The sequence below is a fragment of the Rattus norvegicus genome, chromosome 3 (genome assembly GCF_036323735.1).
Source record: "Rattus norvegicus strain BN/NHsdMcwi chromosome 3, GRCr8, whole genome shotgun sequence".
NCBI classification, from domain to species: Eukaryota; Metazoa; Chordata; class Mammalia; order Rodentia; family Muridae; genus Rattus; species Rattus norvegicus.
Window position 1 is genome coordinate 104,070,453 of NC_086021.1, and position 17,048 is coordinate 104,087,500.

Sequence of the window (17,048 nt, forward strand, 5' to 3'; positions counted from 1 at the left end):
AGGTTTCCTTTTCTGTTCTTCTATTGTTGTTGTTGTTGGTGGTGTTGTTGTTCTTCCTCTTATCATTATATTTTATTATTATTATTATTATTATTATTATTATTATTATTATTTACCATAAATGGTGCTAGCTGGTATTCCCTCTCAGTCTACTACTTTGTGATAGTTATAGGGCACACACATACTTTAGAATTGTTTATTACCTAGATTTTTCTGGGGAAGTTTAATATTTTATGTCCTGTAATTGAGTCTTATTCTGTCAGAAATTTTTTCAGCTTCCACTCAACTCCATATTTTTGATAATCATTCCTTTCTGAGTTTTTCTACCAAAGCCTTAACTTGGTCACATGTTTCATCCTTATACACAAAATGATCTAAGTGCCAGAAAGCTAGTCTACTTTTCACTTGATGTTAAACACAAATTGCTTTATCTCACAAATGCTTCATGTTTCCACATTCTAGGCCAGTTGTTCCTCTCTGTTACATGATAAACAGTTATAATCACCTCTCTCTCTCTCTCTCTCTCTCTCTCTCTCTCTCTCTCTGTGTGTGTGTGTGTGTGTTTGTGAGAGAGAGAGAGAGACAGAGAGACAGAGAGACAGAGAGACAGAGAAACAGAGTGACAGACACATACACACACACACACAGAGAGAGAGAGAGAGAGAGAGAGAGAGAGAGAGAGAGAGAGAGAGAGAGAGAGAGAGAGATTCATTTGCTGGATATCAAAGCAATCTTTTGAAGGTATTTCACATGGAATATAACATAGCCATACATAGCTATGGCTTTCATCTTTCAATTTAGAATATTATACCATCCCATAAAATTCATTTAAATATGAATGGATTGATAGATTTCTATAACTCAATGGAATTTTAGTATGAAAGTAATTAATAACTTTGGTGATTAGGAGAAGAGTGGCAAATAGGTTTCATCCTGAATGTCAATTCTTTTTGATAAAATGCCATGATCTGAGTTACTCTAAGGGAGCTTTCCACTGTACCTGGCACACCAGGAAAGAATGTCACACTCAATTAGTGTTGGCTTTGATGTGACAGGAATAGGAATTTGGGGGGTACTGCAAATGTTTTCATATAGCTGATTAAGAGGAGGAAGCACTGAGGGATGGAGAATTGCTATGACCCATGTGTTTAGAGTGTAAGTAAATGTGCATTTGAAAGAGGCACATGATTTCAAAAGAAGAGTGTAGGTTTAGCTGTTGGAGGGAACTAGTAAGGTAGGTTGTTGGAGAAGTTATGTGAACCAGAGCCTCTTTCCTCTCAGTGTTCTTTCTGAGAGCTCATCTGGAACTCCTCATAGTAACTGAGGTTCAAATCTGAGTTTTCAGCATTTTAGCACCATGTTTTCACGAAGCTCTTTCCTCATCTTTCCTCATCGACACAATTAAACCCTGGGTTGGTTGCTGTGGTGTGTAGGAGGTGCTCACAATGCTGGGGGCTCATGTATCACATTCAGCAGTAGTAGCTGCTGCTGTGTTTTATTCTATCAGCAAACAAAATGAGTGAATTCTGACAAAATGAAAGCTCTTTTGAATCCGTAAACACTGCAAGCCTCCTTTGATGCAAGCCTACCCCTTGTGAAGACTGGTGAGCAACGGGGCAGGGAAGCAGGTTGGATGTAGCTTTTGAAAATGCTTTGGGGAAAACAGGAGGGAAGTATTGTGCAGTTGCAGTTCTCTTATAGTCAGTCTCCCTCCTCTTACTGTGTCATACCTGTGTTCTCCAGTTAAAATCAGAGGTACTTAATTCTTTGCTTATTCAAGGAATTCTTACATTGAAAACTATCTTTCCCAGGCAAAATCTTTTCATGTTGAATGACTTCATTAGAATTCATCTCTCCCTACCCTCACACTTCAGGAATTGTTGCCTATTAAAATTCTTGTTCAAACATATCTAATCGACAAGGTGACTTTTCAGGTTCATGTTCTAATTGACAAAACCAATAATTAAAGGCATCTGTGTCAAATCAAAACATATCTAGAATTCATTAGTGCAGCTGTGTGCCTGGGAAGCCATGTGGCATATTGGATTGGTGATGGTGTAAGGGTGTGATTTGTCCTTTGGTCTATGGACCCCAATACCTGGAAGACTTTCAGCGGCTTATCGAGGAACATCTAACTCTAAAAATCAATGCAGGCCTTTTTTTCTATGTCACACCTGAAACTAGCACTCCCATATCTGATGACTTTAGCTTTCATTTGTCTTGTCTCTAAAGTCCCAGTTTGTCAGGTTTTTATTATTGCCTCTTCTCTGCCTTCCTCGCAGGATTTTGTGCCTCAGAGAATCCCTGGCTGTTTTTGCTTATAAAGAAGACAGGTGAGCCTTTGGCTTGACTTCATTGTTTATGAAAGTGAAGGCTCCATTTATAATAGCCTGCTCTTTAGAAATGTCACAGTTATACATTGTTTTCTTTGCAAAGTCCATACTGGGGTAATTGTCTGAAGCTCTCATGTAGAACAATAGCCAGCTATCACAGATGACAATGTTAACATGTTAGCATTTTAAAGTGTATTTCTTAGTTCTGTAAGTTAACCTATGATTGCTCAGTTTTGCCACCATATTTTGTTTTCTTTTCCTTTTTGCACATGCTCCACATCCTGCCACATTTAAAAAGTGGAAACTCTTAAACTGTTTAACCATCACAGAGAAGTCTTGAGTAAAGCTAAAACTTGAACAACGTATTCCTGTCTTTTGTTTTGATCAAGGTTTGTTCATGTTGCAATTTGGCCTTTGAGGTAGCTTCTTCTGTAGCTGATATTCGAATCTGCCTCAATGTAAAGTAGCTACTGTGTGACTTGTGAAGGTCAGTGCCAATTATGTTTCTCTGTTCTTTCACTGGTTTCCATAGACTGGTTTGAAAGGATACTATGCTATCTATTTCTTACAATTGTCAGAACTGAAACACACCAGGATAAGTAACATGTCAAACTGAATAGGAGTTTGAAAGCAATTCTCTCTAACTGTAAAAGCCATGCCAATGTATTTTTTTTGTGCCTGGGAATCTATGTGAGACAAAAACCAAAATGATACAATGCTATACATTAGTAGGCTAGTTATCAGGATTTTAAAATCTGTTGAATTATAAGAAAAAGATGCATGAAGAAAGAATCTAATAAAAGGTCTTCCTAGGCCCCCACAAGTTAAAAGGAAGTAAAAACCGGGCACTTCTTTTAATCTTTAGGAGATCACAACTGAAATGAAAAAAATAGGGTCATGAAGTCAAGTTACATTTTCAGGTGTGTGACCCAATTTTAGACCTGAAGCAGGTTCATAAAAGGCCTGGCCCAGATCCAAAAGGAAAGAGCAGACAGCCTGCCTTCGTTGACACTCAGTCACATCTGCCCATTGCACAATAAATTTGCCTTGATGCAAAAGCATTTATGAAATTAAATGAAAGCCTTCATGACTGATGCACTGAAATTATTGCTGAAATTAGTTCCCTGGGGAATATATCAATCAACTGAATATCAAAGACTTACACAAGTACACACACAGACAGCGTCCATGCCAACCATGTTTGCATCCTTTCTATTTCTTGTAATCAAGATCCATTTTGAAGCTTCTTTAACAGGAATCAGGACAACAGTTTGTACATGGCACTGGAGGTAGACGTGTTTTCCTCCCCTTCGATGGTGATTTGAAACTAATAGCTCTCTGGCTTTTGGAACATGAGAAACCAATTTTTGCCTTATTTAGCACCAGATTTGTACAGAGCTAAAGATTCTTTCTTGATGTTGTTTTCATTTGCATCCTTTGAAAGCATAAAACATAATCCAGATATATGTATGAATAAATAGAAACATTCCAGGTTGTAAAATGATGCAGACTTTGTATACTAAGATACATGTACAACAAAGTAAAAACACAGCACAGCAGCAACAAAAAGTTTACTATTACTCTTTATACTGTTACTAATATGAATTCTCTGGATACATAATCCCAATTTTTAAAGAAAAATTTTACTACTTCAGGCAAAATATATGTTTTTATTCAAATGTATAAAAGAAGTTCACTGCCATATGGAAAAACTGTTAAATAAATCTCTTGTAAGCATAAATTTAGAAATATTGCTTAGGATCTTAGGAAACTCCATATCTCAATCTGTTCTTGCTAACTAAGGTCTTTTGGTATAGAAAATAATTTGAGTTCTTTTGGTAAAATGATTCAACTGGTAAGTCATGCATCTTCACTATTTGACATCCATCAAATAGGCTCCTTAGAGCTTTATACTGTATCTTTTTCTGTATTTGTTCAGTATTATTCACTTCAAGATGTTACTGAATCACTTATTTGAGGTTGGAGAACAGATATCCCTTCCATGTAAGTACTCAAAGAAAAGTTCCAAGTGCCACAGCTTCCTGATCCTACCCTTCCTTTCTGGGCTTGCTATCAATTTCTTTTGCATTCCTATCTTTCTCTTCCATTCCCTGTGCCTTTTCCAGTTATTGATTTTCAGAGTGAGAGCTTGAGTGCTGTATCTGTTTTAAAAAAATCCCTTATTTATGACAGTCATTTGGTCTCCTCACTTCAGATAGTAATGGCAGAACTGATGTCCAAGTAGAAAGTGTTGACATGCTAGTGGACAAAGCAAGCATGGATGTTATCAAAACATCTATCTTACCAAAGTCTCTGCTTTCTTTCCTTGTGTGTATCCAATACACAGCTGCATGGTTAATCTCTAGTCCTCTGAGGTATGAACATCTTTTGGCATTCAGAACAGAGCAGCCCATTTGCAAAAGAAAACTCAGGCAGGACTGTGGACAAGAAACAATGGAGAGGGGACATAGCATTTCCTTTATAGTTATAACGAAAGAGTTGAAACTGCCCATAGGACACTATCAATCCACACATTTAAAGTGAGAGCAGACTCAGTAGAAATGCATGAGTTAAAATTTGCATATGAGGGCTCAAAAAATATCCTCCTGAAAGGCATTTCATCTTAAAGTATTGTCATCTTCAGATGAGAGTACCTCTGCTGATCTGAAACATTGCTAAGAGTTCGGATACAATTTTGCATTTGGCACAAAGCCAATCAGGAAAACCAAGAGAGAAGTCAGGGTCCAGGCTCCTTTAGGCTTCCCTCAGCATTGCTGGGTAGCCGTATTTCATTTTGCTTTATTTTTTCCCCAGACAAAATGATATGATCTGTTTTGAGCCTCAAGCTTTCACTGCTTACTTTTGTTAGTTATCCCGCTTGGCAGAGGCCTGTTATAGTCTGACTGAAATGTGTCAGGGGCAGCAATTGCTGCAACCACCCCCTCATACATCCCAACCCTCTGGCACAGTCTTGCCACTCTCAAGCTATTGAGGCCGTCCTATAAAAAATGCTTCCTGACAGTGGGCCCCAAATACACAAAAAGATCAAGTGGAGAGGTGGAGAGTGATAGAATTTGCTTAGAGGAGGGGAGTTAAATCTATCCATCAGGAACTTCTCTTTATTGAGCCTCTGTCTGCAGAAATGAAAAAGACATGGAATTTCAGACAACCAACCTTCTACTGGCAGCAGTGTGCATCAGTGCTGTTGACGATCTATTGCACACATGCATAAAGCTTGAGGGCCATTTTACTGCTCGCAGAGCGAAGATGTAGTTCATGCCTTTGGATGAATAGAACATAAAGGTGAAGTAATTCAGACTTGGGCATCATAAAATCCATGCAACCATGCAAAAGTATATTTCCAGTTCCAAACATTTCCAGGTAAAAAGGAGGCTATAAGACACAACTTTGTGATATATATATATATATATATATATATATATATATATATATATATATATATCCCCAACTCAAGAAGACTTGGTTCAGGAATATGGGAAGGGAAATGAATATCTTTTTTTAAGATTTATTTATTTATTTATTTATTTATTTATTTATTTGGTTTCCTTTTTTTCCCCCCGGAGCTGGGGACCAAACCCAGGGTCTTGTGCTTGCTAGGCAAGCACTCTACCACTGAGCTAAATCCCCAACCCCACGTATTATGTATTTTTGTACATTGCTGATGTCTTCAGACACACGAGAAGAGTGTATCAGATCTCCTTACAGATGGTTGTGAGCCACTATGTAGTTTCTGGGAATTGAACTCAGGTCCTCTGGAAGAACAGCCAGTGTTCTTAACCACTTTGATGGGCTGTGAGTCTCCTTATTAGTTATTTTTCCCATCAAAATTTCCCTGATGAATGATAAGAGCTAACCCAATCGATGGGTATAAAAAATAAGCACATAAATTATCCACCTTGTAAAATAGTGATCACAAGAATTATGCATAAATTATAAATATACAGAGAAGGACACCAATTTGTGGTTCTGAAAGAGAGGGTGGACAAGCTTCTATTATAACAGAAAAGGACTATGACTTAATTAATGTAAGGTACTCTTCAGGTGTGGAGGCTGGGAAGTAAATTGCAAAGAAGTGAGAATGAAAACTTGGTACAAATTGGTTTTATCAACCTGGCTCAAGAGTTCAGGGAATCTGATCACAGACATTTTCTTCTTAACAAATTTAAACACAGTGAAATTTGGGTGGGGGAAACATTTTTCTGGTAGAATACAGTCTCTGGCAGTACACAAGGAGCATTACATTGAAACTCAACTGAGTCATTTCTTCCAAGAAGATAGGTTCTAGAGGTGAGCTATCTGTTCTGTCTTAAGGCCCTAGGGAGTACTCTATACTAGTCTTGGTCATACAGATAGCATAGAGGTCATTTAGGCCTTCAGCCACCTCTGGAAATAGTTGAGCAAGCTTGGGAGAGCCTGTGGTTATACAGATAATATAAGGTCATTTAGACTATGAATTATCTCCGATCCTGATTGTGGGAGCTTGAGAAGCTTCTGGATACAAGGGTAATTTAGATTACTAGCCACCTCCTGTCCTGGTTGTAGTAGCTTGATATGGCCTAGCCCAAGAGATAACTATTAATTACTTCGAATTCCCAGTGTTCTTGTTGTAAGAACATGTTTAGGCTTTATTTGTTTGTTCATTTGTTTTACATATTTTCCTTTGGAAAGAGTATCTTGCATAATTAACATTACTGGTTTCTCTGGAGATCTGTTGGTGAAAAAACATTCCAGTTGTACTCCTAACAATAATGATCTCTCGTAAGAAGTTGGGTATAGTAGAGAGTTTGGGACTTTGTTGAGAGTTTGTGTGCTTCTAATTCGTCTCTGTCTATATTTATCTAGGGACCAGACTACTTAGTTTGGTACTCATTACCTTGGTAAAGTAGTTACATATGCAAGTTTTACCTCTCCATGTCCTTGCATGTGTGAGAAGCAGGAACAGTGGAGTCTGTAAGCTCTATAATGACAATGATGTCAGTAGGAAATAAAGCCTAGCTTTGTGATTGACATTTTGTAGGAAAACCACACATATCACTTTTTTTCTTACACTTCTCAAACTTGTGAGTTTTTTAAATAACAGTCTAATTACATTTCTAAGTAGATTATAATGAGATAAACTGAGATGCTAGAGTTGATCAGTTCTCTTTTGTGGGAGGGGGAAGGACTATAAAGTTATTTTTGAGCACGTAAAGTCATAATCAAGTGACATCTGTCTTGGATTTGAATTATACTTTGGTGGTGGGACAGTGTGACCTGCATTCCTGTCTTTGTGTTTGGGTGGATAATATGACTAGGTGATTCTGCTATCTTTGGGAAGAGAACATGTTCAGGAAAACACATATTAGCAAATCCCTAACATCCTTCTTTGACTTACTGACCACTTCGCTCCTCCCAACAAGTTCTACACTATTATCTCTTGTTGATTTCATCAACAGTTAACCAAGGTGCAAACTGATAACAAATTCTTGCCAATTGTTTCCTGGTAAGATTTTACACCTGTCATGAAACTTGTCTCAGTTTGTTTTTGCACACTATATTTAAATGTTATACTGTGAAAAATCTCTCCTGGGATTTGTCATAAAAAGACTAGTAGACCGGAACCCAGTCTTGCATGCAGGTTGCCTTAACAGGTTGTTTGTGGAGATAATTGACTCATTCTTGTCCTAAAAGTGACTTTCCCTTCTTTCTAACTGGGGAGTCTTGGCTGTGACTTCTTATTTTCTTCTGTTCCTGACCTCTAAGCATAATCGCTTGCAATTCTCATCTTTCTACTCTTCTTAAGACATAGATGAACTAGGTCTAAGTTGTACAGGTTGTTCTGAAACTATGCAACACTCAACCTGTTTAAAAGACTACATTACATTTCCTTAACCCCATCATCAAGTACATCTGGGAGGCCAATAGTACTCCTAATATTCACTCATAAATATGTGCTTCAGTGACTCTTCGAGGTCTCTACAGACAGCTTTTCTGCTATTTTATCATCTATTATTCTCATTATCTGTGCATATCTTTCTAGTTTGAATACAGATATTAATCACAAACTCCTCTTAATTCTGTTTTCTTCCTTCCTCCCTCCTCAAATACACAGTTTACTTCCTCAAATTTTATTGCCCCTTTGTATAAGACTAGGCACAGTTAAATCTAAATATTTATTGTTTCTCTTCCTAAACATTTATGTATTTCACTAACTGAACTTCAGCATCCTTCTTTATCCCAAGATCCAATTTGAATCTTCTTCACTCACATGTCAGAATTCCCTCCTGTGTGCATATCAGTCATCTTCCACTGCCCTGCCAGGATATTGTTGAATGGGATGGTTATCATGAACCTGGGCTATGACACACTGTCAAACAAATAGCAAAACAGAAACAAATAAGCACTCTAGACAGGAACGTTATCGTCTGGTTGTTTCACCTCATTTCCATAACTGTTTATGGCTTGCTTTATGTAAGTGATTTTATTTCTATGTTCATTCTAGGGCTATATGATATTCTGTGAATATGATGTAATACCAAAGTCAATTTTCATAATGTTCTAAAACATGTTACTCTTGCCAGGATTTTGCCTTTGTTAGTATAACCAGTTCTGACTACATTTAGCATGGTGTTAGTGTTCAAGTATAAGTGAAGACAAGAGATAGAAGGACAGAAGGTGAGTGCCTGGGTAGCAAGTCAAAGTTAGGGTGGTCTTTGCCAAGATTCACAGTTCCAAATGGAAACCCAAACACAGCACTTTGGTCTTAATTATTTTTTTTCTCTAATCAACTCAACCTTTCAGTAAAAAAAAAAATAGAAACAAAATCTCCACCAAATTTTGGATAGGTTTTATATTAAGATCATTCTCCAGGCTCGATGCTATTAAATGTGCTATTTAATCCATGTTCCAAGCCATAAACTACAGTAGAGAACTGAAGGTCTAGAAAAACATACATGCATGGTGGTAGGCATACAGAAATTGAAGCCACTCTCCTATCCCCCTTGGGGACATGTAGTGTAAAGTGACAAATTATTATAAAAAAGTCATGTGTAGTAGCAAAATCAGCTGTTAGGGGGTATATTGGGGGACATAAAGAAAGAAGAATAAATAAAGCAAACTTTTAAATTTATTTCCAGACAGTACTCCATGGTAATTTGATACTGATAATTAGAAAAATAAAGTTCTTGTGGAAAAACGTCTAATTTATCTTGTGATAGCCAAAAGCAAATCAGATAACTATTACAATTGAACAAAATGGTGTTAAAAGATAAATTTTAAGACCTGTGATTAAATTCATTCTACCCTAACCCTAATGTGAACACCTTGCGTTTACTGGTAGCTAATTTAGAAACTACATTTGAAAAAAATCTTTTAATTGTACCTTAATTATAAAGCTAACATTTTTGTTACAAGATAGTAATTAAGAGCACAGGTATTGAATTCTGGCCCCCTGAGGACTCACATCTGCTGCTCCATCACCTTGCTTATCAATCTTCCTTACCTCTCCATGCCCTAGATATTTTCTTTTCTTTTGTGAAGTAGGAGTAATAATAGCATCTTTATCTAACTCTGTTGCAAAAATTAAAAGAGCTGATGTTTGTAGAAGAGTAGTTGGTAAATATATGATACATGTTAGAAATACAATTTCAGAAAATTCTAAATATAAAGGCTCATGACAGTTAACAAAGCCCCACTGTGTGAACAAAGAAACCACCAGTCAACTGAGGTCTAAGTACACTTAGCTATGTGGGACCATTTAAGTCTGCCTCTTATGAATTTGCATGCATTGCTGTGTATCCCTGTGTATACTGGATCACACCACATCAAATCTATGCCATCATGTCAATATCGATTTACATCCTTATTTTAACTTTGAGATTGGATGTTTAACAAGCAATTTTGTTTCTCTTGCTTTTATAATACATAAAATTATCAAATAAGAATGCTATTTTGCCCCCTTTTTTTCTGTCCTGTGTTGAGGACAAGGATGATATGTGCGATGTGCATCTGGTAGTCTGGATCGGGATGGAAGTGCAGTGGTATCAAGAGAAAGATCCAATTTTGGACAATAAACATAGCACTATTTATCTCACACTTGGTGTGCTAGAGTAAGATGAAGACTAGTATGCACTACACCCAACAGATAACTTAAGGGATTGTAAATAGTATCCTAAATAGCAAAATATTTAATTGATACCTTAAGTACTATAGATTAAATATTCCTGAATTAATAGCAGAAATAAATTTAAATATGTAGCATTATCTCATATACCTGAACTGATATATACCTTTCTTTGAGAAATCTTGGAATTAAATATATTCTCAACTACAAATCCTCCCCTTGTGTATATCTCAATCTCTCTAATTATTTATTCCCCATGACTTTAGGTTCTGAATAGAGACAGTGGTGGCCACAGGAGTTTCTCACCAAGAACAGGAAGAATCATTTTGGTAGTGAATTATGATTAAGACACCAGACCAATGTATAGCCCCAACAGTCAAAGCTTTACTTCTTTTGTGTTTCTCCTTCCTATAACAGTAACCCTAGTTTTCTGATTTTCTCCCTGTTTAAGCTCTCTCTTGATGATTCAGAAAGAGTGACTTAGAAGTGGATTTGCTAACATTTCAATTCCCCATATTACCTTGCTTGTGGGCAATAGTACTAAGCTGAACTAGCCTTGCTCTCAGACACTGTACAGCAATACAACTAGTCCTTTTATACCTACCTTTATAAGTCACCTAAGCTTGCTATGAACATGAAAAATGTTAATCACAGAGCATTCTAACAGCACTGAAGAGGGATACTAATGGCCTTATTATCCCATAATTCCATCTGGTTTCATAAGCCTAAAGTATAGAGACAAAGCCAAGGCTATGTGAAAGAAGTATTTTCTGTGTGTCTTATCTTCTAAGGACTCATGAGTATCAAATTTAGTACCAAGAGACATGATGACAAAGGAGGAATATTTCACTATAACTTTTTACCCTCCTCCTCTTTTTGCCCTCTTTCTGCCTTCTTTTTCTCAATACATATATGCAGTATTGTGTATGATAGTTTCAAATAAAGGAAATGGGAAAGAAGTGGAATGGGAAAGAAGAGAAGTGAAAGGAGAAGAAATGAAAAGAAGGGAAGGGAGATGACAGGAGGGAGAGAGATACTGAGAGAGAGAAGAAATAAATGGGGGATGATAGAGGGAGAAATGAGGAAGGAAGTAGCATGAAAAACCATCCCACAAAGAAAACAGAAAGAATAATCTAACAGTGAAACTCTCAGTTTGCATCTCAAGACATGATGTTATGCCTGATCATTAAAAAGAATTGTAGTATCATTCACAAACCTACTATCATTTGTATTGGTACTGTCACTACTACTGTAACAATTGGTAAACTATGCTTTGTTTGTAAGATAAACAGAGATTTTCTTTGCTGGATAATAGTAAGTCATTGATGGATGGGATGCAGTTGAGGTTATAAATACTATAATAACTGATCAAAATGAAATTGCCTTTAGTACTTCTCTCCAGCTCCTTCTCTACCTTCCTCCTATTTTCTCTCTACATCCTTTCTTTTCTTCATTCTTTCTTTTCTTCTTTTCCTTTCACTCCTTGCACTGCTGCTATTTCCCTGTCTCAGCTGCACCCTGTTTTGCCCTTGGGCTGTGGATATCTACTCACATATGCATTGCTTTATTGATGATAGCATTCTAGATGATAGAGATATCAATAAGACATGATGAAGAGGCCATTGTGGAGTGTATCTTGTAGAGAAGCATGATTCTGAAAAATTCAAAATGGAAAATGACAAATATCGTTTGGGAATTTTGGATATATGGTTGTTTCCATTAATAAAGGAAAGATTTTTGTTTCCTTTTTGTAACAAAGAAATCTAAGATAAATGATAAAATACATATTTTTATATATAGGATAGGCTGAAATTATTGAAGAACTTGTGTTATTTGTTCATTGTGATTCATTCTCTGTTATTATGTGAACTTGCCTGAAAGTGTGTCCTCATTCATAGCATTAAATTTACTACGAGGGATCTCCTTCTTATCTCTATCAATCCTCTTCCTTTTCCTTCTCTTCACTTGTCTTTTTCTTCCTGACTCTCTCTATCCTTCTGCCACATCACACTTCTCTAATGTGTCACTGCTTATTTTCTTTTCTCCCTTTGTCTTCTTTCTTTTTCATTCTATTCTCCTTTATACCCAACAGTGTCCTCAATATACCAAACATAGCTCATTTGTTCCTTAGAACAATGCAATGATGTAAAAACGTTTATTATTCTGATTCTCTTTTCAACATGAGGGTTGAAGAAGACTTAGTACCTTGTCCATGGCTTCATGAGAATAAGTAAGTAGCAGATCTCAAATCTTCAATCATTAGAAGTAGCCATATCCTTACTTACAAAGTCCTACCTTCTATCTCCTTCAGCATTCTCTGTGAGCTTCCAGTGCTCCTTGTTGCTGGAGTCATAGACAGAACACTGCTTGTCTGACCCTGTTTCTAAAGGTCCAAATGTAAAATCAATGAAGACTTTATGATAAATGCAATGAAAATGGCAGATGTCATTTCTACTTAAAGTGTAAAAGGGGATGTGTTCACATGCTACAGAAAAACACAGATACAAGCACAGACTTCCAAACTACTCTACAGTTATAAAATTCAGTTAAGAAGAATCCATTGTCTGCTCCTCAGAGGTATAGTGATGAACCCTCAGGGAGAGATGATGTTGGGAACTGTGAAGAGGAAACCTACAGAGATGAGATAGAATCAAAGGCCTTCTGGAAGCCAACAGGAAATCATCCCAGGAATGTGTTCTATCTTGTCATTTGTCATCTGTCAAATCCATTGAACTGGTTTCACTCTCTCTTTTTCTCTTTCTCTCTGTCTCTCTGTCTCTCTGTCCTTCTGTCTCTGTCTCTCTCTGTTTCTCTCTGTCTCTCTCTCATGCACACTCATATGTACATGCACACACACACACACACACACACACACACACACACACATACACTATACTTATGCCTATGTTTCCAGAATCCCTCCCACTCAAATTATGCCCATATTACTATAGCCCAGTAGATATCAAGAGGAAAAAGATGTCATAGACGGATGTTTTCAAACTCTGGGTGCATGCTTCTAAACTACATGTGGAAATTACTTTGGCCATCCTCACTGTCCTATTTTCAAATTAAATAAAAACACATCTCTTTCCATTTTCCATATGTACAGATGTGAATATATATTTTATAATATATGACTTGTAATGGCAAAGAAAAAAACTCTTCTGAAATTGTGTCTTAGTAGAAATCAAGCCAGCTTTTAACTGCTGAGTTTTAGAAATCATAGGCTTTTTACTTTAATCTAATCAACTCTTTAATAGTTTAATTTTTTCCAGATTTTAGGTAATTGACAGTGGATTGGTGCAATTATCTATTTAATTAGTTACAGTTCATTTCCAGGTGTCATTCCCGAAGAAAATGTGTCACATTACTGAGTTGAGTGTGATCCACTCCTCCTCTGCACCATGTGTCTCTCTGCCCGTGTACCAGTCCATCTACTTATATTCAATCTATCTGTATATGCAAGATCAAAAGAAGAAGCAGACAGAAACACAGAGTCTTAACTCTGTTGCTATCCCAGATATGACTAAAAATACCAACACAGTCTTCTCGATTCAGTGCTGATCTCTAATTATAACATCTTCAAATTATGAGTTTTTATGTTCTTGCTTCACTTGGGAATGACTTTGTCTTAGAGTTCTGTCTCTGCACAAGGTACAGCATATTTTCTTTATGATCATTTAACTGACATTACCAGGTTACCTGCTGGATGCTTAGGTCCTGATCTGTGTGCCTGTGGCCCTATCGTTGAGAAGTCATGAATCTCTTGGGAAAAGAAAGCAAATGGGCCAGTACTTAAAATGCACTGGGATGGGCTATACACAAAGCAAGCCAGCCAACATTGTTGGATCAGTTTTTTCCAAGTCATCTACTGCACTTGGTATTTTAAAAGAATATTTTTAATTTAACAGTTGCTAAACCCTAGGATGTCAATATTATTTTTATTGCTCTATAGACAGATGAACATTGAACTAATGACATTGTTTCAGGAAACCCAATCCCATGGTACTTTTAAAACTAGTATCTTTCAAAAAATGTTTGATAAATGGATAAAATTTCAAGAATAGGCAAACACAGCGAGTTAAGTGATTAGTAACCTGGATCTAGAGAAACAAGATTTGTCATCACCTCTAGATATGGAAAGGAAGGATTTCATGAGACAATGGAAGAAACTCTGCAAAGATCGCATTAAAAGAACTGGAGGTTGTTTGATGATCTCAGAGAGCCTTGTAGAATGGGAGAGACGGGGAATATGCAACTCCAAGTTCCTGGTACTGTTCTGACTTCCTGTCCAAGTCAATTTTATATTAAAGGGGAAATAAGTCACTTGATTGTGTGATCTAAACCATTGTCCTACAAGAGAGGAGAGAAAGAGGACAAGATGGTGTAGGAACATAAAGCAAGTGGGCTATTTGGATATTTTCAGATGCTCATACTGCAGCTTTTATTAATCCTATAAAGATTCTGTCGCTTTCCTCCCATGTCATCAACTCCAGCAACGAAAGGGTATTCTTGGCTTCTAACACCTTATACTTTCCCACATTAGCTGACATGGATACCATGGATATCTACTCTTTTTAATTAATATCTCTTTTAAAATGTTACCATATGAAGTAATTGCCTTTGTTACAGCATTTTCATGCATATGTATCACTATTCTTTCTTCTGATTCATTCATGCACACACCCACAAGCTGCTCTGAAATAGGGACCAATCCCCTTCTTGCAGGAAATACTTCCCAAATGTTTCTCATGACATACTCTGTGGCTCTCTTATGGAAAATCTCTTGCTCTCCTCTTATTGTCTTATTTGTATGTAAATGATCCCCTGACCTCTCCTCTCATATATATATATATATATATATATATATATATATATATATATATATATATATTAAAATCAAGGCTCTGGAGAAACAAATAAGCATACAATATTTATCTTTGTGGTTTGCTTTATTTAGTACAATAATCTTTGTTGCATTCATTTTCCTAAAAATAAAATAGCAAGACATTTGTTTTATACTTGAAAAATTTTCCATTGTACATATGGGTCATACTTTATTCATATATACATATGTACATATATATGTATATGTATATACTCTTTTATGCTACATACATTATATTATCATATATAAATATTCTGTGCTATCAAGTACTTGCCATTTAGTATGTTAGATACAAGGGAAAATGTTTGCATGTCTTGCCTCAATTAGCAGGTCTATCTCACAGCAATTTTATATCTAAACAAATACCTACAAGTTTTCAGTTGTACCTAGCACTTTGAATTTGGTTAGAATTTTTCTCCCTTTTAAGTTCTAATATCTTACCTTTTTAAAATGAAAACTTAATGCTGACAGTCTGAATGGTTTTATTTCATGGATTATTAAATTATATCAGTATGTTCATAGGGTAAGCTTTAAGGCTATAGGATACTGATTAAATTTGATCCTCTATTAAACTCTAGCCAACAATATAAACATTAACTTCTATATTTTCCCTTGAGTAATTTTTCAGGAGTAATTTAATGACTGTTTTCTTAAGTGTTCTAAATTTCTAGACAGCTGAGATGAAGATTCTAGGGCCGTTTATCTGTAAGACATCTTTGGAGCCCATGAGGTGGCCTCAGAATTCATGTTCTGGACAATATGAGCATTGATTAACAATCTCACTGTCTATAAAATGCTTTGTCCCAAGCAGAAAAGCAAAGTCTGTTAACATATGAACTGCACTGAGAAGTCTTCCAGAAACAGTCTATTTTGAAAGGCACAAGTCACCCCAACCTCACTGCAAAGCTTGTAAACAGAGTATCCTCTTTAGGTTATATTTATTGTACATTGAGAAAAGACTCTCACTGTATTGTTTTCCAGGAGAAATTTCCAGAGTCATAAAGAGAACACTGTATTTGGTAGACAATTGTTCGCTTTTCTCATACTTACATTCCCAGTTGTTTATAACATCAACACAAGACTTCTGTAATTGTGCACACCTGTTTACACTTGGAAACCTTCATATATGCCTTTGTTGGCCCGAGAGATATTTGTAGCATGTGTTTCCTGCTTTCCCTTTTTCTCCCTTTCTCTTTTCATTTCCACTCTGGTTATTTCTGTTTTTCTTCTTTTTTTTACCTCTTAATCTAGCTTCATGATGAGACGCTAGTTCACTGCAATGAGGAGCTTACTTTCCCTGAAGATGTAATTTAGAGGGCTTGATTTAAAATAGGCACTGCAGATGTTTTCACCAAGTGAGTCCTTTAAAACATCTCCTTGGTTGAGCAAGGTCCTCTGCCTTTGTGTTTTCCACAGTGGCATAGTTAGCATCCAAATTAATGTGCAGCGATGACTGCCCTGCAACAAAGCGGGGACTGTGGAATGACTCATTGCATAAAATGCTTTTACATTCCTCTAGCAATCCGTATGTGTGTTCTGGGTTCCAAAAAGATATACACAGATATTCATAGGCTAAAGCTCACTCACACAAACAGCCTCTTATGCAGCATTCTTGCAATATTATTATGCACAACCCAAATGGGGACTCTCTTTTTAACAATTCTACAAATTCAAGCTGTATTTGTACTCTATGCACTGTATTTTT

The 17,048-nt window shown here is 36.5% G+C and overlaps 1 protein-coding gene across 31 annotated transcripts in view; it reads left to right on the top strand.

The window, feature by feature from the left end:
* Lrrc4c (leucine rich repeat containing 4C) overlaps positions 1-17,048 on the top strand; it is a 1,379,071-nt gene that overhangs the window by 1,310,301 nt on the left and 51,722 nt on the right. For 13 of the 31 annotated variants that reach the window (XM_063283695.1, XM_063283689.1, XM_063283696.1 and 10 more), the window contains one exon: positions 2,283-2,333. The exons of 14 other annotated variants lie outside the window; for them this stretch is intronic. The gene's annotated coding sequence lies outside the window, so the exon portion shown is untranslated. Of the gene's footprint in view, positions 1-2,282; positions 2,334-2,722; positions 2,821-4,272; positions 4,338-17,048 lie in introns of all 31 variants that reach the window. 4 more of the 31 variants (XM_063283690.1, XM_063283694.1, XM_063283702.1 and 1 more) reach the window with 1 other exon arrangement.